This window comes from Triticum aestivum, chromosome 3A (assembly GCF_018294505.1).
Source record: "Triticum aestivum cultivar Chinese Spring chromosome 3A, IWGSC CS RefSeq v2.1, whole genome shotgun sequence".
NCBI lineage: Eukaryota > Viridiplantae > Streptophyta > Magnoliopsida > Poales > Poaceae > Triticum > Triticum aestivum.
In genome coordinates, this window is record NC_057800.1 from 443,453,737 (window position 1) to 443,475,981 (window position 22,245).

Here is a 22,245-nt window from a genome sequence, read left to right on the forward strand (position 1 = left end):
GGGTTCCATAAGTCTGCGTTAGTTACAGATTACTTCAGACTGTTCTGTTTTTGACAGATTCTGTTTTTCGTGTGTTGTTTGCTTATTTTGATGAATCTATGGCTAGTAAAAGAGTTTATAAACCATAGATAAGTTGGAATACAGTAGGTTTAACACCAATATAAATAAATAATGAGTTCATTACAGTACCTTGAAGTGGTGTTTTGTTTTATTTCTCTAACGGAGCTCACGAGTTTTCTACTTTAAGTTTTGTGTTGTGAAGTTTTCAAGTTTTGGGTAAAGATTCGATGGACTATGGAATAAGGAGTGGAAAGAGCCTAAGCTTGGGGATGCCCAAGGCACCCCAAGGTAATATTCAAGGACAACCAAGAGCCTAAGCTTTGGGATGCCCCGGAAGGCATCCCCTCTTTCGTCTTCGTTCATCGGTAACTTTACTTGGAGCTATATTTTTATTCGCCACATGATATGTGTTTTGCATGGAGCGTCATTTTATTTCCTTTTGTTTTGCTTGCTGTTTGAATAAAATACCAAGATATGAAATTATTAAATATTAGAGAGTCTTCACATAGTTGCATAATTATTCGACTACTCATTGAGCTTCACTTATATCTTTCGGAGTAGTTTGTTGTTGCTCTAGTGCTTCACTTATATCCTTTTAGAGCACGGTGGTGGTTTTATTTTATAGAATTAGATGAACTCTCATGCTTCACTTATATTATTTTGAGAGTCTTTAGAACAGCATGGTAGTTCGCTTTGGTTATGAAACTAGTCCTAATATGATGGGCATCCAAGAGGGATATAATAAAAACTTTCATATAAAGTGCATTGAATACTATGAGAAGTTTGATACTTGATGATTGTTTTGAGATATGGAGATGGTAATATTAGAGTCATGCTAGTTAGTAGTTGTGAATTTGAGAGATACTTGTGTTAAAGTTTGTGATTCCCGTAGCATGCACGTATGGTGAACCGTTATGTGATGAAGTCGGAGCATGATTTATTTATTGATTGCCTTCATTATGAGTGGCGGTCGGGGACGAGCGATGGTCTTTTCCTACCAATCTATCCCCCTAGGAGCATGCGCATAGTACTTTGTTTTGATAACTAATAAATTTTTGCAATAAGTATGTGAGCTCTTTATGACTAATGTTGAGTCCATGGATTATACGCACTCTCACCCTTCCACCATTGCTAGCCTCTCTAGTACCGCGCAACTTTCGCCGGTACCTCAAACCCACCATATACCTTACTCAAAACAGCCACCATACCTACCTATTATGGCATTTCCATAGCCATTCCGAGATATATTGCCATGCAACTTTCCACCATTCTGTTTATTATGACACGCTTCATCATTGTCATATTGCTATGCATGATCATGTAGTTGACATTGTATTTGTGGCAAAGCCACCGTTCATAATTCTTCCATACATGTCACTCTTGAGTCATTGCACATCAAGGTACACTGCCGGAGGCATTCATATAGACTCATATTCTGTTCTAAGAATTGAGTTGTAATTCTTGAGTTGTAACTAAATAAAAGTGTGATGATCATCATTATTAGAGCATTGTCCCAGTGAGGAAAGGATGATGGAGACTATGATTCCCCCATAAGTCGGGATGAGACTCCGGATGAAAAAAAAGATTAAAAAAAGAGGCCATAAAAAGAGAAAAGGCCCAAATAAAAATAATAATAAAAAAATGAGAGAAAAAGAGAGAAGGGGCAATGCTACTATCCTTTTACCACACTTGTGCTTCAAAGTAGCACCATGATGTTCATGACATAGAGTCTCCTATGTTGTCACTTTCATATACTAGTGGGAATCTTTCATTATAGAACTTGGCTTGTATATTCCAATGATGGGCTTCCTCAAAATGCCCTAGGTCTTCGTGAGCAAGCGAGTTGGATGCACACCCACTAGTTTCTTTTGTTGAGCTTTCATACACTTATAGCTCTAGTGCATCCGTTGCATGGCAATCCCTACTCACTCACATTGATATCTATTGATGGGCATCTCCATAGCCCGTTGATACGCCTGGTTGATGTGAGACTATCTTCTCCTTTTTGTCTTCTCCACAACCACCATTCTATTCCACCTATAGTGCTATATCTATGGCTCACGCTCATGTATTGCGTGAAGATTGAAAAATTTTGAGAACATCAAAAGTATGAAACAATTGCTTGGCTTGTCATCGGGGTTGTGCATGATTTAATTATTTTGCGTGGTGAAGATGGAGCACAACCAGACAATATGATTTTGTAGGGATAGCTTTCTTTGGCCATGTTATTTTGAGAAGACATGATTGCTTAGTTAGTATGCTTGAAGTATTATTATTTTTATGTCAATATTAAACTTTTGTCTTGAATCTTATGGATCTGAATATTCTTGCCACAATAAATAAGAATTACTTAGAGAAATATGTTAGGTAGCATTCCACATTAAAAATTCTGTTTTTATCATTTACCTACTCGAGGACGAGTAGGAATTAAGCTTGGGGATGCTGATACATCTCCAACGTATCTATAATTTTTGATTGATCCATGCTATTATATTATCAACCTTGGATGTTTTATATGCATTTATATGCTATTTTATATGATTTTTGGGACTAACCTATTAACCTAGAGCCAGTGCCAGTTTCTGTTTTTTGCATGTTTTAGGGTTTCGAAGAAAAGGAAAATCAAACGGAGTCCAATTGACCTGAAACTTCACGGAACTTATTTTTGGAAGGAAAGAAGCCCAGAAGACTTGAAGTGCATGTAAGGGAAGCTTCGAGGAGGCCACGAGGTAGGGGGCGCGCCCAGCCCCCTGGGCGCGCCCTCCACCCTCGTGGGCCCCTCGTGGCCCCCCTGACGTATTTCTTCCGCCTATATATCTCCATATACCCTAAAACAATCGGGGAGCACAATAGATCGGGAGTTCCGCCGCCAGAAGCCTCCGTAGCCACCGAAAGCTAATCTAGACCCGTTCCGGCACCCTGCTGGAGGGGGCAATCCCTCTCCGGTGGCCATCTTCATCATCCCGGTGCTCTCCATGACGAGGAGGGAGTAGTTCTCCCTCGGGGCTGAGGGTATGTACCAGTAGCTATGTGTTTGATCTCTCTCTCTCTCTCGTGTTCTTGAGGTGATACGATCTTGATGTATCATGAGATTTGCTATTATAGTTGGATCCTATGATGTTTTATCCCCCTCTACTCTCTTGTAATGAATTGAGTTTCCCCTTTGAAGTTATCTTATCGGATTGAGTCTTTAAAGATTTGAGAACACTTGATGTATGTCTTGTCGTGCATATTTGTGGTGACAATGGGATACCACATGATTCACTTGATGTATGTTTTGGTGATCAACTTGTGGGTTCCGCCCATGAACCTATGCATAGGGATTGGAACATGTTTTCGTCGTGATTCTCCGATAGAAACTTTGGGCACTCTTTGAGGTTCTATGTGTTGGTTGAATAGATGAATCTAAGATTGTGTGATGCATATTGTATAATCATACCCACAGAGACTTGAGGTGACATTGGAGTATCTAGGTGACATTAGGGTTTTGGTTGATTTGTGTCTTAAGGTGTTATTCTAGTACGAACTCTAGGGCTGTTTGTGACACCTATAGGAATAGCCCAACGGATTGATTGGAACGAATAACTTTGAGGTGGTTTCGTACCCTACCATAATCTCTTCATTTGTTCTTCGCTATTAGTTACTTTGGAGTGACTCTTTGTTGCATGTTGAGGGATAGTTATGTGATCCAATTATGTTATTATTGTTGAGAGGACTTGCACTAGTGAAAGTATGAACCCTAGGCCTTGTTTACCAGCATTGCAATACCGTTTACGCTCTCTTTTACCATTACCTTGCTGTTTTTATATTTTCAGATTACAAAAACCATTATCTACCATCCATATACCACTTGTATCACCATCTCTTCGCCGAACTAGTGCACCTATACAATTTACCATTGTATGGGTGTGTTGGGGACACAAGAGACTCTTTGTTATTTGGTTGTAGGGTTGCTTGAGAGAGACCATATTCATCCTACGCCTCCTACGGATTGATAAACCTTAGGTCATCCACTTGAGGGAAATTTGCTACTGTTGTCGTGGTTTTGTCACGGCAGATGTCCTAGAGAAAGGACTTCGTCGTGGAGCCATCGCGACGGGTTAGCTTGAAGGGGTTAGAGCGGACACAAGGACGCAAGAGAGTTTATACTAGTTCGGCCCCTTCGATGAAGGTAAAAGCCTACGTCTAGTTGTTATGGAATTGATGGGGTTTCGATGACTAGGGAGCAAACAAGCTTCGCCTATGTCTCGAGTTGTTGTCTGTCCTCCTTGAACCGCCGCCGGGTCATCCCCTTATATACACGGGTGACTCCCGTCGGCTTACGAAGTCCCAATACCGGCTCATAGATGTGTCCGATTTGGTCTCTACTTATTCCTAACTTACAATACATGTTAACTACTAACGCCGGTTTACGGCTATAGGCCTTGAACCGACCATGGGCCTTGAGCCCTCCTCTGTCTTCTAGGGCTTTAACATACTTAACTACTGACGAAGTTAACCCGGCCCAGATAGGTCGGTTTACGCCCAGTAGTAATATCCCCAACATTAGGCCCCAGATTGATTTGAACGGGTTCATGTCAATCCTTTAATAAAAGCTTCATCTTCAACATCTTTTTATAAATTAGTAAACCGCCATGATGTCATCTTCTCTGATTGCTGTAAATCAGAGTGACGTCACCTGTCATAACGAAGCTATCCATTATGCTTCTTTGTTTAATAGATCGGCGGGAATCGAGGCAACAACTCTGTTTTGTGGCCCCTTGATTGTCGCGCCTGACTCATGTTCTTTTGCCTTATAAATAGGACCGAAGGGTCATTTCTTTTCTCCTTCCGTGTCTTCTTCGTCTTCCTCGCGTCGCCAGCCTCGGAGCTCCGCTGCCGCCGTCGACCTCTGCCTCATCCTTGGCCGCTGCATCAACCTGAGCACACCAGAACATCGCGGCAACCTTCCACATCTTCCTCAGCTCCGGTAAATCTTCTATCCTTTCCCCCGCAGATCTGGCCTAGGGTTTCGCAGTTCTTCAGTGTTCATCGTCTGCATCTTGCTCATACGATAGATCTTTAGATGAATCCGCAAATCTTTACTCTATGCAACGATAGTTGTTTGACCTTCGCCTTCACTTATGCATCTCAAACCATAGATCTATATGAACGTTTTGCTCATTGGTTCGGTACTGCTCCTTTGAACCTCTAAGCATTTATCTCTTTTCTGAACTTGCTTCAGATCCAATGCTTTAAAGAAATCTTGTGAAACCTGTTTCTGCGTACTTGTCCATCCGCAATCTCAGCTTTTCAATGCTTAGATCAGGCGGTTTAACCTTATAGAAAATTTTCCAAACCGGTATATGCCATTAGTCCCCTTGTTGAACCGCCAGATGTTGGTTGCTTCATGAAACTCCGGTTCAGATAGTTCTGTCTCCGGTTTAACAGTGCACATACCAACGTACCTTGATCAAATGCATTTTTGAACCGGGATCTTCTACCTTGCAGATTCCATCATGGCCAAGCAAGTATATGAGTGCAATTGGGTTCCTTCTCGCGTCACAGAGGATCAACTGGACGATTTAGTCCTGATTGGCGCTTTAGGCAGCAAAGATACCATCCATTGGAGGGATCCTGGCAAAGAATGCCCTCCCACACCTCGAGAAGGAGAGGTTGTTGTTTTCGTAGATCACTTAGCCCGGGGCTTTAAGCCACCCGGTTCTAAATTTTACCGGGATGTTTTAGCCGATTTCCAACTCCATCCGCAAGACACTGGCCCCAACTCTGTTACAAATATGTGTCACTTCCAAGTGCTCTGTGAGGTGTTCTTTCAAGAGGAGCCCACAGTGGAATTGTTCAGAGACCTTTTCCATCTAAACCGCCATACTGAGTTTACTGATGGCTCTAATACAGAGTTGGGTGGCGTGGCGATTCAGAAAAGGAAAGAGGTCACATACCCTCACGCCAAGCTGCACAGTCACCCCAAGGAGTGTAATCAGACATGGTTCTACTGCAAAGACACCTCCCCTGCTGGTGAGAATCCCTTGCCTGGCTTTTGTCCGGAGCGGCTCAGCAATACACACCCTTTTCCTCAAAGATTGGCTGCCTAGGAGAGAAGCAAATATGCTCCCCAACTATCAAAGCTCAGAGCCTTTATGGCCAACGGTTTAACAGGGGTTGATCTCGCTCGCTGTTGGATATCATGGAGCATACTGCCCCTTAGTCAGCCCTCCGGTTTGATGTGCGAGTATACTGACAGTGTTGATGACCCACTGCGACATTCAAAAATCCAGCTCTCCGATGAAGAAATCACAGAGGCTGTGAATAAGATGCTGAATGAACCCGAACACGTCTGCGCTAGAACCGGCCTGCTTCCCTTCTGTGCCACCAACAAACCGCCAGCTGTAAGACTTTGATTTTTCTCTTTGCTGAATCTGTTATTGATATGTCTGGTCATTTTTTAATATCAGTGTCTGCATAATCAGGGCAATGATCCGTTTTGGAGCAAAAACTTGCCGCAGGAGAAACCAGACAAACCGGAAGGAGCAACCCGGCAAAAGACTAAAGCTGTGAAGAAGACTGCCCACAGGAAAAGAACCACTGCATCTTCTAATCCGGCCCCTGATGATGATGTGGATAATCCGGACTTTGAGGTAGAGCTTGACTCACTTGGTTTATTTTTCATGCGTCTTATTGATGATGATATTTGTCAGGATGATGCCGAAGCCAGCCACGCGGATGTTGCAGAGGTAATTATTCTCTCTTCCGATTCAGAAACTTTGCCTTCACAAAAAATCCGCCAGGCAAACCGAAAGTTAAATTTTCTCATCCTCTTGCTTATTTGGATCCTAAATTTCTTATGAAGACCCAACAACACGAAGCTCGTCGCACAACCCGGCACAGCGGCCAGGTAGTTACCTCCGCCGGTTTACCGAATAGTCCGGTTCGGAAATGCCATTCAGAGGTCTCTAATTTGCTTGTCAGTGCTTGTCCTAAAGCGGGCTGCTTTCGTCAACCTCTTAATCCGTCTGACTCTGATTACCAGGTTACTTCCCACTCATCTTCTGGCGAGTCATCGGCTACTCAGCTCCCACCGCTTAAAACGGTGCTTGGGTAAGCTATACTTATTGTGATGTTTGCAGTACATCGCCTTAGAACATATGCTGTATTTGATTTTATTATTCTTCTCAGGGCCAAACCTAGGCCAAGCAAGAAGGCCCGCCTGGACAAAGCGGCTGAAGAAGATGTCATTCTTGAAGCAGGAAAGACACCCAATGCTGAAGCGGCTATTCCTGAGGATATTCCCAACGATCCACCGTAGCAAGATGATGATCTTATTGCTGAAGAGAGACCTACTGATACCTCAGGTCCTATCCATCAGCCCACAGGTTCCATCCGGATTGAAAGCTCCACCGGTCCAGCAAAACCTACTGACAAGCCAACAGCTCCAGTGCAAACCGGCGGTACCAAGGATGATGAGGTTGTCATTACTGGCACTGGCCATACCGAGCCAAGCAATCATGTCGCTTTATCCAAACATTCTGCCAAGGAAGAATTTGCTGCCTTTGGCAAAGGCAAGTGGAACGCTGATCTGACGACTTAGCTGCTCTGAACGCCCAAGATATCCATTCCGGCTATCTGAACCGGCTGTATACCAGTCGTGACTATGAAGCCGGTCTGGTTAATATGATGAAAGATAAATATGAGGTAACTTCCATATGCTCCTTCCTGCTTGTATGCTTCCATTCTTGCTGACTCTCCTAGCCCCCAAGGGCCGGTTTGAAATATTCTTTCAAACCGGGACTTAATAATATAAATCTTGATGCTTTGAAATTCGCTGATGTAGCCCCCAAGGGCCGGTTCAACTTAGCGTAGTTAAACCGGTACTTTAAGTAATTGAAACTGCCGCATCAGAATATATATGATCAAATAGCCATTAGCCCCCAAGTGCCAAGTTGAATACTTGTATTGATCTTGGGACTTTGTAAACAATTGAAAGATGAAGATCGAATATGCATTAGCCCCCAAGTGCTAAGCGCATAACTTGTTATGTGGTTGGTACTTGAATCCTTATACCGATTTGTTGAAGCATATATCTGTATGCATGCAGGCGGAGCTGAAGACGAAAGAAAACCAAGTCATCGATCTTCAAGAAAACCTGAAAACCCAACAGGCTGAAACCTCCAAAGCAAAAGAGGAATTGGCCAGCGCTTTAAGCGCCATGGAACAACTTAAGGAGAACTTCAAGAAGAAACGGGCGGATTGGGCCACTGAAAAGTCCGCTTTGATCAAACGAGCAGAGGATGCCGAGGCTGCACTAAAACCAGTGACGGATGAACTGACCAGCATAAAGCGGCACGTGCATGCCATGACCACTGCTATCTTTGGTAAGCCAGCTTGCCTTCTGAATTGGCTCTGCCTTCTTACAGAGTCGCCGGTTTATTAACCCTTTATGGTATTTCAGGGACACGCATTGGTCACTTGGGGTCAGATGTGCGGAAGAAATTGAAAGCCGCCTATACATTGGTTGAACAATTGTATACTGGTGCCCAGCGGATCATCTGTACCGCGTCTCATAACAAACCGGCGCCCACTTTGATTCAAGATACTCTGATGAAACTGTCAGTGCTTCCTGCCCGGGTTGAAGAGCTGAAGAAATCTGCTGCTCGAACCGGTGCAATCAATGCCTTAATCCGGGCAAAAGCCTGGGTGCCGGATTTTGATCCTATTGAAGCGGCTCAGGGCTATCCCAGCTTGAAGGAAGACGGGTCAGAATTTGGTGAAGCGGATCTGCGAGCAATAAACCGGGAGGTACGTCCGCTAGCTTGTCAGTTGGCTGAGGAAGCAGACTTGTCTCATTATCAAGCGCAATATGACAGTCAGAACAAGCGAATAGCTGCACCAATCCATGAATCGGAAAATCTGATCCCTCCAATCCGTAAGCATACTTACGCTCCCGATATTGACCCGTCATTGCTGATCCATGATGAAGCTATTTTTCAAGCATTAATGGGAATCGACTGGACAACTGTGGATTTCCAGCCACTGGGTAGAGAAACGGAGGCTGAAGCGGCGCAGGATGACCCACAACCATCAGGCCAGGCTGGTGACCAAGCTTGAACCGGAAGCCGGTTTTAAAACTGCCTCTCCTTTGTGAAAAACAATTATATTATTATGGGCACCATGTTGCCTTGTAATAGGCTAGCTGATACCTTTGATGTTGATATGCCTTCGTGCATAATTTGTTCTTCCTGTGGTAATGAACTTTCCAAAACACTTTCTGAAATGAGAAATTCGTCAAGTGCCACCGCGGTTGTACCGTCAGGCGGAATATGATGTCTGTATATATGAAATCAAAAACATCCAAAACAAAATTTTAAGTATATGATCAAATTTTTGAGATACATAATACCTGCCATCGTTGAGTGTGAAGTTGGCTTGGCCAATCTTGAAGCGGAGTTTTGCAAACCCACACTGTTGGAGGAGATAACAGCTCCTGTATATATATATATGTATATATATATATATATATATATGACGCTGGTTTACCATGTAAACCGTGCCGGGTTATAATAAACACCGTGTTACTCCATAAGAGGATGTTAACAACAAGGATCAAACCGGGCAAATAGTCTCCGGATTGACGTGAACTGTGTTCCGTCAATTGATTGGTTAAAAAACTTTGTCGGTTTAAAAAACACAATAAAAAGCAAAAAACCTCCCTTCAAAGAAAAGTGTGAAGCAAAAGCAATGACAAAACCGTTTGCCAAAAAAGGTTTATTTAAGCTGATCAAATGGCGTTACCATGGCCAAACACGACCAAGCTCCCGTTAGGTGTAACTATGGTTCTAGTCAGCCAGGTCCCCAAATGAAACTGTGGCATTTATGCCGACCAAATGGCATGGTCATGGTTCGGGTTTGACCAAGCCCCCAAGTGATTCTGTGGCCTTAGGCCGATCAGGAGGCATGACTGGTTCAGACATGACCAAGTCCCCAAGTGATCTGGTGGCTCTCGCCTATCAGGAGGCATGGTATTGGTTCGGACACGACCAATCCTCCAAGTGATATAACATGATGCTTTTAGCAAAGCGAACTCAAGGGGTAAACCGGAAGCCGCTTTAAAACAACTCCGTGTAACCACACATGATGTAAAAGAACAGATACCCCGCTTTAGTTGAGGTTCCGGTTTATTATAGTTAATATATACATCGCTGTAATATGTACATAAGTAGAACCAATGGCTCAGGTATAATAAGGCCAAAGATGAGCTATGTTCCACGGCCTGTTGGTCTCCTCCTCTGATGTACGTGAGTCCTTATGTTCTCGAATATCGATCAGATAATATGACCCGTTGTGAAGATTCTTGCTGACCACGAAAGGCCCCTCCCAGGGTGGGGATAACTTATGCATACCAGTCTGATCTTGGATGAGCCAAAGCACCAAATCTCCCTCCTAAAAGGTTCTGGTTCTGACCCGGTGAGTGTGATAACAACGAAGATCCTGCTGGTAAATCGCCGATCGGGTGGCTGCGATGTCACGCTCTTCATCCAACCGGTCCAAAGCATCTTGCTGTGCTGTCTCGTTGTCCGCTTCAATATAAGCCGTTACACGAGGTGAATCATGCCGGATATCACTGGGGAGAACCGCCTCCGCTCCATAAACCATGAAGAACGGTGTGTATCCTGTTGATCTGTTGGGTGTTGTATTGATGCTCCATAGCACAGATGGTAATTCTTCTACCCAACAACCCGACGTTCTCTGCAAAGGAACCATGAGCCGGGGCTTGATGCCTCTCAGGATCTCTTGATTAGCTCTTTCTGCTTGACCATTGGACTGTGGATGTGCCACTGATGAAACGTCGAGCCGGATGTGCTCCCGTTCGCAGAACTCCTTCATAGCACCTTTGGACAAATTGGTACCATTATCTGTGATAATACTGTGCGGAAAGCCAAACCGGAAAATCACCTTTTTGATGAACTGAACCGCCGTGGCCGCATCACACTTGCTAACAGGTTCTGCCTCCACCCACTTTGTAAACTTGTCAACCGCCACCAGGAGGTGGGTCTTCTTATCTTTGGACCTTTTGAAAGGCCCAACCATATCCAGCCCCCAAGTCGCAAATGGCCAAGTAATTGGAATCATTCTCAATTCTTGAGCCGGTACATGAGCACGTCTTGAAAACCTTTGGCAACCATCACATCGTCTGACCAGATCCTCCGCATCAGCATGAGCAGTTAACCAATAGAAGCCATGGCGAAACGCTTTAGCCACCAGAGACTTTGAACCGGCGTGGTGACCACAATCTCCTTCGTGGATCTCACGCAAAATTTCACGGCCTTCTTCAGGAGACACGCAACGTTGAAAAGCTCCTGATACACTGCAATGATGCAACTCGCCGTTGATGATAGCCATGGACTTGGATCGCCGGATTATCTGCCGGGCCAGAATCTCATCCTCTGGCAACTCGCCCCGGTTCTTGTACGCCAGGTAAGGAAGCGTCCAATCCGGAATAACATGAAGAGCTGCCACCAATTGAGCCTCCGGATCAGGAATAGCCAAATCCTCTTCACCAGGGATCTTCACCGACGGGTTGTGCAGCACATCCAGAAAAACATTGGGCGGGACCGGTTTGCGCTGAGAGCCCAGCCGGCTTAAAGCGTCCGCCGCTTCATTTTTCCGCCGGTCCACGTGGTCCACCTGATAGCCTCTGAAATAACCTGCAACAATATCCACCTCACGATGATATGCTGCCATGAGTGGGTCCTTGGAGTCCCAAGTGCCAGACACCTGCTGAGCCACAAGGTCCGAGTCACCGAAGCACTTAACTCGACTTAGATTCATCTCCTTAGCAATCCGGAGACCATGGAGCAAGGCTTCATACTCAGCTGCATTGTTAGTACAAGGGAACATTAAGCGGAGAACATAACAAAACTTATCACCTCGTGGGGAGGTTAATACGACTCCAGCCCCCGAGCCTTCCAATTGCCTGGATCCATCAAAATGGATGGTCCAATACGTATGATCCGGCTTTTCTTCAGGTGCTTGCATTTCCGTCCAATCATTGATGAAATCAACAAGTGCTTGAGACTTAACCGCTGTCCGAGGCACATACTTCAAACCGTACGGCCCCAGCTCTATAGCCCATTTTGCAATCCGGCCAGTTGCTTCCCGGTTCTGGATGATATCTCCCAAAGGAGCAGAACTGACCACTGTAATTGGATGCCCTTGGAAGTATTGTTTAAGCTTCCGGCTTGCCATAAAAACTCCATACACCAGCTTCTGCCAATGCGGATACCTTTGCTTGGACTCAATGAGCACCTCGCTGATATAATAGACCGGACATTGAACCGGATGCTCCTTACCTGCCTCCTTTCGCTCTACCACAATAGCCACGCTGACCGCCCGAGCATTAGCAGCAACATATAGCAGCAACGGCTCCTTGTCAATGGGAGCAGCGAGCACAGGCGGATTGGCCAATTGCCGTTTTAAGTCCTCAAATGCTTCATCAGCAGCAGAACTCCAGACAAACTGATCCGTCTTTTTCAACATCTGATACAAAGGGATTGCCTTCTCACCGAGGCGACTGATAAACCGGCTTAACGCAGCAATCCGGCCTGCCAGGTGCTGAACATCATTGATACACTTCGGTTTAGCGAGGGAGGTGATGGCTGTGATCTTCTCCGGATTAGCCTCAATTCCCCTATTGGACACCAAGAAGCCTAATAACTTGCCCGCCGGTACACCAAAGACACACTTGTCCGGATTAAGCATCATCTTGTATGTCCTCAGGTTATCAAAGGTTTCCTTCAAATCATCAATCAGAGTCTCCTTCTCCCTGGACTTAACCACGATATCATCCACGTAAGCATGTACATTACGGCCAATCTGCTTGTGAAGACAATTTTGTACACACCGTTGGTAAGTCGCTTGGGCACTCTTGAGCCCGAAGGGCATAGACACATAGCAGAAGGCTCCAAAGGGAGTTATAAATGCCGTCTTCTCCTGGTCCTTAACTGCCATTTTGATCTGATGATAGCCAGAATACGCATCCAAAAACTTAAACGCTCACAGCCCGCCGTAGCATCAATAATTTGATCAATACGGGGGAGAGCAAAAGGATCTGCTGGACAAGCCTTATTAAGATCTGTGTAATCCACACACATGCGCCAGGTGCCGTTTTTCTTGAGGACCAGCACCGGATTGGCAAGCCACTCAGGGTGAAAAACTTCAACAATAAAGCCAGCTGCTAAGAGCCTGGCTACCTCTTCTCCAATTGCCTTGCGTCTTTCTTCGTTAAACCGGCGGAGGAACTGTTTCACCGGTTTATATTTAGGATCCACATTAAGTGTGTGCTCAGCGAGTTGCCTCGGTACACCTGGCATGTCAGAGGGCTTCCATGCAAAAATGTCCCGATTCTCACGGATGAACTCGATGAGCGCGCTTTCCTATTTCGGATCCAAGTTGGCACTGATGCTGAACTGCTTGGACGAATCACCAGGTACGAAGTCAACAAGCTTAGTTTCTGCTGCCGATTTGAACTTCAGGGCCGGATCATGCTCCGTAGTTGGCTTCTTCAACGGAGTCATGTCCGCCGGATCAACATTGTCTTTATAGTACTTCAACTCCTCGGTGGCACAAACCGACTCTGCATAAGCCGCATCTCCTTCCTCGCATTCCAAAGCGATTTTGCGGCTTCCGTGAACCGTTATTGTCCCCTTGTGACCCGGCATCTTGAGCTGCAAATACACATAACAGGGCCGAGCCATAAACTTGGCGTAGGCCGGTCGCCCAAACAGGGCATGATATGGACTTTGGATTTTCACCACTTCAAACGTCAATATCTCCGACCTGGAATCATGATCATCCCCAAAGGCCACTTCCAGAGCTATCTTACCAACGGGATATGCTGATCTGCCAGGCACTACACCGTGGAATACTGTATTAGACGGTTTGAGATTCTTATCTGTTAGTCCCATACGACGGAAGGTCTCATAGTACAGGATGTTAATGCTGCTCCCTCCATCCATGAGCACCTTGGTGAACTTGTAACCTCCCACCTGAGGCGCCACCACCAGAGCCAACTGACCCGGATTATCGACCTGGGGAGGGTGATCTTCTCTGCTCCATATGATTGGCTGTTCAGACCAACGTAGATAACGGGGTATGGCCGGTTCAACAGAGTTGACCGCCCGCCTCTGAACTTTCCGGTCTCGCTTGTCCAAGCTAGTGGTGAAGACATGGTACTGCCCATTACTCAACTGCTTTGGGTTGCTCTGGTAACCTGACTGTTGCTGCTGTTGGTTGTAACCACCCTGGTTGTTCTGACTATTTTGACCATTATGTCCGCCCGGATTACCATTGAATCCTGAACCGGAACTTCCTCCTCCGTAACCCGGCCCGGATCCCGAGCCACCGCCAGATTCGTGATCATACCGGAAATTATTAGAATTCTTGAACTCCTGCATAATAAAGCAATCTTTCCAAAGGTGGTTTGCCGGCGCCTCCTTCGTCCCATGTCTTGGACAGGGCTGGCTTAGCAGATAGTTTAGGCGGTTTGGGTTAGGGTTGGGCGCTCCATTACGATTTTTCGGCCTACCCTTGCGTCGCTGGCCATTGTCCTGTGCGTTGGTATTAGCCACAAAGTCCATGTTACCATCCGCTTTACGCTTGCCTCCTCCACCATTGCCTGCCCAGTGATGCTGCTGACCTTTGGAGCTGCTGTTCTTCTTCCCTTTCCCTGTCTTGTCATCATCAGATTCGGGATCCTTGGTACTATCAGAATCAGCATATTTCACCAAAGCGGCCATGAGGGTCCCCATGTCGGTGCAATGACGCTTCATCCGTCCCAACTTCAGCTTCAGGGGTCCAAACCGGCAGTTGCCTTCTAGGGTTAATACTGCGGTGTCAGCGTTGATGCGGTCTGAGGAGTGCAACACTTGTGAAACCCGGCGCACCCAATGAGTCGTTGATTCTCCTTCCTCCTGGACGCATGCAGCTAAGTCCACTATCGACATAGGCTGTTTACAGGTATCTTTGAAATTGCTGATAAACTGGGCTCGTAATTGGGCCCATGAACTGATAGAATTAGCCGGCAAGCTTTTTAACCAAGTACGGGCCGTTCCTTCGAGCATCATGGTGAAGTATTTCGCACACGCCGCGTCATCCACATCAAGCATCTCCATGACCATCTCATAGCTCTCCACCCATGTCTCTGGAGGTTGATCCGCCATGTAATTTGGTACCTTGCACGGGCCTTTGAAATCCTTGGGAAGGCGCACGTTGCGTAAAGCGGGGATAAGGCATGGACGAACCGGCGTGAGCTGCCGAGCCTAATGCTGTGCGGCTAACTCGGCCTCCTTGCGCGCGCGGGCCCGGTCCACCACTCCCTGAGCGTCATCAGCACCACCCGCCGGGTGTTGTCACGGGGTGCCCCACGTCGTTCATTACTCGACACTGCCGGCTCATCCATATGTCTGCTATAGCTCCAGCTTGGACAAGGGGTCGAGTGGATCCGGTCGCGGCTGTACGAGTACGCTTCCTGTTGGGCCAAAGCTGTCCTCAGAAGTTCCTTGACCCGTCGCGTCTCTACTGCCTGCGGCGAGTCACCTTCAATTGGAATGGCCTCCAGCCGTGCAGCAGCGGCAACAAGATTGTCCATTGGGTTGGAGTAGTGACCCGGAGGTGTTAAAGCAGCCTGAGGTACAACGGTGTTTTGACGAGGCGGGTCCATCTGACGAGGCTGAACCAGTGCACTGATCCCAGGGGCTTCTGCCCGGTTTCCCTCCAGCGGATTGCCGACTCTTGGTCCTGGAGTGTTGAAAAGGTCTCTGGCCTCGAAAACCGGAGGTAAGCGGGATCGGTGCTTCCTCCTCATGACTTCATGCGACGCGCTCTGGTCCAACATAAGCTTGTAGGCCTGTGCGTCTAAAGCGGCCCGCTCTACGGCCATCCTGGTGTCCTCAGCCGCCAGATCCGCCTTGGCCTGGGTGATCTGTTCCTTTACCTTTGCAATCTCCGCGTTGTGAACGTTCTGATCCGGCGGATTAACTTCCACCATAAGCACAGCCAACACATCAAATAGTTCTGATAGAACCTGAGCCGGCGGGCGCACAGGGCCTCCTGCCCCGACAGCCGTCGGCGCTGCTGAACCGGAGATCGTTGCTGCAGCTGTCGAAGAATGAAGCGCTGCTTGTGTTCCGGCCATGAATATTCCAACCCGGTTGGGCAGATCAGAGGGGTCCGAAATACTATCGCCATCAGAACAACTCCCAATCCGGCCATCTTGTAGCTGATAAAGAGATTCGGTTTCTCTGGTCGAAGATTCGTCACCGGAACAAACGACGGTCGCGCCGCGAAATTCCGATCTGTCCTCATAACTTCCTCCATGGATGACTCCCACGAAGGCACGCTTCATGGCCGGTTTAACCCGGGCGGATCGCGCACGCTGAGCCGTCTCGACGAGGTCAGTGCAGATGTCCGGCTCAGGGCCCGGTTCACCGATCTTGCCAATGAAAACGTGAATGCTACCAAAGGGGACCCGGTACCCGTACTCAATTGAGCTGGCCTCGGGGCCCCAGCCTGCGTCGTCGATGTAGAGCTTACCGCGACGACTCTTAGTCATTCGGCCTACAACGTAGCCCTCGAGTCCTTCAAAGCGGCCCTCCAAGAACCGGAAACCATCATGCGACGGCCCCATGGTGGGCGCCAACTGTCGTGGTTTTGTCACGGCAGATGTCCTAGAGAAAGGACTTAGTCGTGGAGCCATCGCGACGTGTTAGCTTGAAGGGGTTAAAGCGGACACAAGGACGCAAGAGAGTTTATACTAGTTCAGCCCCTTTGATGAAGGTAACAGCCTACGTCTAGTTGTTATGGAATTGATGGGGTTTCGATGACTAGGGAGCAAACAAGCTTCGCCTATGTCTCGAGTTGTTGTCTGTCCTCCTTGAACCGCCGCCGGGTCGTCCCCTTATATACACGGGTGACTCCCGTTGGCTTACGGAGTCCCAATACCGGCTCATAGATGTGTCCGGTTTGGTCTCTACTTATTCCTAACTTACAATACAGGTTAACTACTAACGCCGGTGTACGGCTACAGGCCTTGAACCGACCATGGGCCTTGAGCCCTCCTCTGTCTTCTTGGGCTTTAACATACTTAACTACTAACGAAGTTAACCCGGCCCAGATAAGGCTGGTTTACGCCCAGTAGTAATATCCCCAACAACTGTCCTACAAACCTCTGCACTTGGAGGCCCAACAACGTCTACAAGAATAAGATTGTGTAGTAGACATCATTCCCTTTATCATCGGTATGTTACTTGACCGAGATTCGATCGTCAGTATCTTAATACCTAGTTCATTCTCGTTACTGGCAAGTCTCTTTACTCATTCTATAATACATCATGCCGCAACTAACTCATTAGTTGCAATGCTTATAGTGATGTGTATTACCGAGTGGGCCCAGAGATACCTCTTCGACAATCGGAGTGACAAATCCTAATCTCGAAAGACGCCAACCCAACAAGTACCTTCAGAGACACCTGCAGAGCACCTTTATAATCACCCAGTTACGTTGTGACATTTGGTAGCACACAAAGTGTTCCTCCGGTAAACGGGAGTTGCATAATTTCATAGTCATAGGAACATGTATAAGTCATGAAGAAAGCAATAGCAGAATACTAAACGATCGTGTGCTAAGCTAACGAAATGGGTCAAGTCAATCACATCATTTTCCTAATGATGTGATCCTATTAATCAAATGACAACTCATGTCAATGGCTAGGAAACATAAACATCTTTGATGAACGAGCTAGTCAAGTAGAGGCATACTAGTGACACTCTATTTGTTTATGTATTCACACAAGTATTATGTTTCCGGTTAATACAATTCTAGCATGAATAATAAAAATTTATCATGATATAAGTAAATAAATAATAACTTTATTATTGCCTCTAGGGCATATTTCCTTCAGTCTCCCACTTGCACTAGAGTCAATAATCTAGATTACACAGTAATGATTCTTACACCCATGGAGTCTTGGTGCTGATCATGTTTTGCTCGTGGAAGAGGCTTAGTCAATGGGTCTGTAACATTCAGATTCGTATGTATCTTGAAAATTTCTATGTCTCCCACCTGGACTTGATCTCGTATGGAGTTGAAGCGTCTCTTGATGTGCTTGGTTCTCTTGTGAAATCTGGATTCCTTTGCCAAGGCAATTGCACCGTATTGTCACAAAAGATTTTCATTGGACCCGATGCACTAGGTATGACACCTAGATCGGATATGAACTCCTTCATCCAGACTCCTTCATTTGCTGCTTTTGAAGCAGATATGTACTCCACTTCACACGTAGATCCCGCCACAACACTTTGTTTAGAATTGCACCAACTGACAGCTCCATCGTTCAATGTAAACACGTATCCGGTTTGCGATTTAGAATCGTCCGGATCAGTGCCAAATCTTGCATCGACGTAAACATTTACGACTAGCTCTTTGTCACCTCCATAAACGAGAAACATATCCTTAGTCCTTTTCAGGTATTTCAGGATGTTCTTGACCGTTGTCCAGTGATCCACTCCTGGATTACTTTGGTACCTCCCTGCTAAACTTATAGCAAGGCACACATCAGGTCTGGTACACAGCATTGCATACATGATAGAGCCTATGATTGAAGCATAGGGAACATCTTTCATCTTCTCTCTATCTTCTGCAGTGGTTGGGCATTGAGTCTTACTCAACTTCACACCTTGTAACACAGGCAAGAACCCTTTTTTTGCTTGATCCATTTTGAACTTCTTCAAAAATTTGTCAAGGTATGTGCTTTGTGAAAGTCCAATTAAGCGTCTTGATCTATCTCTATAGATCTTGATGCCCCATATATAAGCAGCTTCACCGAGGTCCTTCATTGAAAAAACTCTTATTCAAGTATCCCTTTATGCTATCCAAAAATTCTATATCATTTCCAATCAGCAATATGTCATCCACATATAATATCAGAAATGCTACAGAGCTCCCACTCACTTTCTTATAAATACAGGCTTCTCCAAAAGTCTGTATAAAACCATATGATTTGATCACACTATCAAAACGTTTATTCCAACTCCGAGAGGCTTGCACCAGTCCATAAATGGATCACTGGAGCTTGCACACTTTGTTAGCTCCCTTTGGATCGACAAAACCTTCCGGTTGCATCATATACAACTCTTCATCCAGAAATCCATTCAGGAATGCAGTTTTGACATCCATTTGCCAAATTTCATAATCATAAAATGCAGCAATTGCTAACATGATTCGGACAAACTTAAGCATCGCAATGGGTGACAAAGTCTCATCGTAGTCAATCCCTTGAACTTGTCAAAAACCTTTTGCAACAAGTCGAGCTTTATAGACAGTAACATTACCGCCAGCGTCAGTCTTCTTCTTGAAGATCCATTTATTTTCAATGGCTTGCTGATCATCGGGCAAGTCAACCAAAGTCCACACTTTGTTCTCATTCATGGATCCCATCTCAGATTTCATGGCCTTCAAGCCATTGTTGCGAATCTAGGCTCCACCATCGCTTCTTCATGTTCGATAGGTTCATCCCTGTCTAGCAACATGATTCCAGACAGGATGTACTGTACCACTTCTGGTGCGGAATGTGACTCTGTGTGATTCCAGAGGTTCAGTAGAACTTGATCCGAAGTACTGATCATCATCATTAACTTCCTCCCTATTGGTGAGGACACAAGGAACTTTCTGATGCTGCGCTACTTTCCTTAAGGAGCAGGTACAGTACCTCATCAAGTTCTACTTTCCTCCCACTCACTTCTTTCGAGAGAAACTCCTTCTCTAGAAAGGATCCAAAATTTAGCAACAAAAGTTTTGCCTTCAGATCTCTATGTGAATAGAAGGGTTACCAACCAGTTTCCTTTGGGTATCTATGAAGACACATTTCTCCGATTTGGGTTCGAGCTTATCAGGTTGAAGTTTTTTCACATAAGTCGCAGCCCAAAACTTTAAGAAACGACAACTTTGGTTTCTTGCCAAACTACTCTCAACGGACTTCGATGGTGCCCTATTTAACGTGAATGCAGCCGTCTCTAAATCATAACCCCAAAATGATAGCGGTAAATCAGTAAGAGACATTATAGGTTGCACCATATCTAGTAAAGTACAATTACGACGTTCGGACACACCATTACGTTGTGGTGTTCCAGGTGGCGTGAGTTGCGAAACTATTCCGCATTGTTTCAAATGAAGACCAAACTCGTCACTCAAATAAACCCCTCCATGATCAGATCATAGAAACTTTATTTTCTTGTTACGATGATTTTCAACTTCACTCTGAAATTTGTTGAACTTTTCAAATGTTTCAGACTTATGTTTCATTAAGTAGATATACCCATATCTGCTTAAATCATCTGTGAAGGTGAGAAAATAAAGATACCCGCCGCGAGCCTCAACATTCATCGGACCATATACATCTGTATGTATGATTTCCAACAAATCTGTTGCTCGCTCCATAGTTCCGGAGAACGGCGTTTTAGTCATCTTGCCCGTGAGGCACGGTTCGCAAGTACCAAGTGATTCATAATCAAGTGGTTCCAAAAGTCCATCAGTATGGAGTTTCTTCATGCGCTTTACACCAATATGACCTAAACGGCAGTGCCACAAATAAGTTGCACTATCATTATCAACTCTGCATATTTTGGCTTCAATATTATGAATATGTGTATCACTACTATCGAGGTTCAATAAGAATAGACCACTCTTCAAGGGTGCATGACCATAAAAGATATTACTCATCTAAATAGAACAACCATTATTCTCTAATTTAAATGAATAGCCGTCTCGCATCAAACAAGATCCAGATATAATGTTCATGCTCAACGCTGGCACCTAATAACAGTTATTCAGGTCTAAAACTAATCCCGAAGGTAGATGTAGAGGTAGCGTGCCAACCGCGATCACATCGACTTTGGAACCATTTCCCACATGCATCGTCACCTCGTCCTTAGCCAATCTACGCTTAATCCGTAGTCCATGTTTCGAGTTGCAAATATTAGCAACAGAACCAGTATCAAATACCTAGGTGCTACTGCGAGCATTAGTAAGGTACACATCAGTAACATGTATATCACATATACCTTTGTTCACCTGCCATCCTTCTTATCCGCCAAATACTTGGGGCAGTTCCGCTTCCAGTGACCAGTTTGTTTGCAGTAGAAGCACTTAGTTTCAGGCTTAGGTCCAGACTTGGGTTTCTTCTCTTGAGCAACAACTTGTTTGTTGTTCTTCTTGAAGTTCCCCTTCTTCTTCCCTTCACCCTTTTTTCATGAAACTAGTGGTCTTGTTGACCATCAACACTTGATGCTCCTTTTTGATTTCTACCTCCGCAGCCTTTAGCATCGCGAAGAGCTCGGGAATTGTCTTATTCATCACTTGCATATTATAGTTCATCACGAAGCTTTTGTAGCTTGGTGGCAGTGAATGAAGAACTCTGTCAATGACACTATCACCAGGAAGATTAACTCCCAGTTGAGTCAAGTGATTATGATACCCAGACATTTTGAGTATATGTTCACTGACAGAACTATTCTCCTCCATCTTGCAGCTATAGAACTTATTGGAGACTTCATATCTCTCAATCCTGGCATTTGCTTGAAATATTAACTTCAACTCCTGGAACATCTCATATGCTCCATGACGTTCAAAATGTAGTTGAAGTCCCAGTTCTAAGCCGTAAAGCATGGCACACTGAATTATCAAGTAGTCATCAGCTTTACTCTGCCAGACGTTCTTAACGCCATCAGCAGCATCTGCAGCAGGCCTGGCACCCAGCGGTGCTTCTAGGACGTAATTCTTCTATGCAGCAATGAGGATAATCCTCAAGTTACGGACCCAGTCCGTGTAATTGCTACCATCATCTTTCAACTTTGCTTTCTCAAGGAACACATTAAAATTTAATGGAACAACAGCACGGGCCATCTATCTACAATCAACATAGACAAGAAAAATACTATCAGGTACTAAGTTCATGATAAATTTAAGTTCAATTAATCATATTACTTAAGAACTCCCACTTAGATAGACATCTCTCTAATCCTCTAAGTGATCACGCGATCCAAATCAACCAAACCATGTCCGATCAGCACGTGAGATGGAGTAGTTTCAATGGTGAACATCACTATGTTGATCATATCTACTATATGATTCACGCTCGA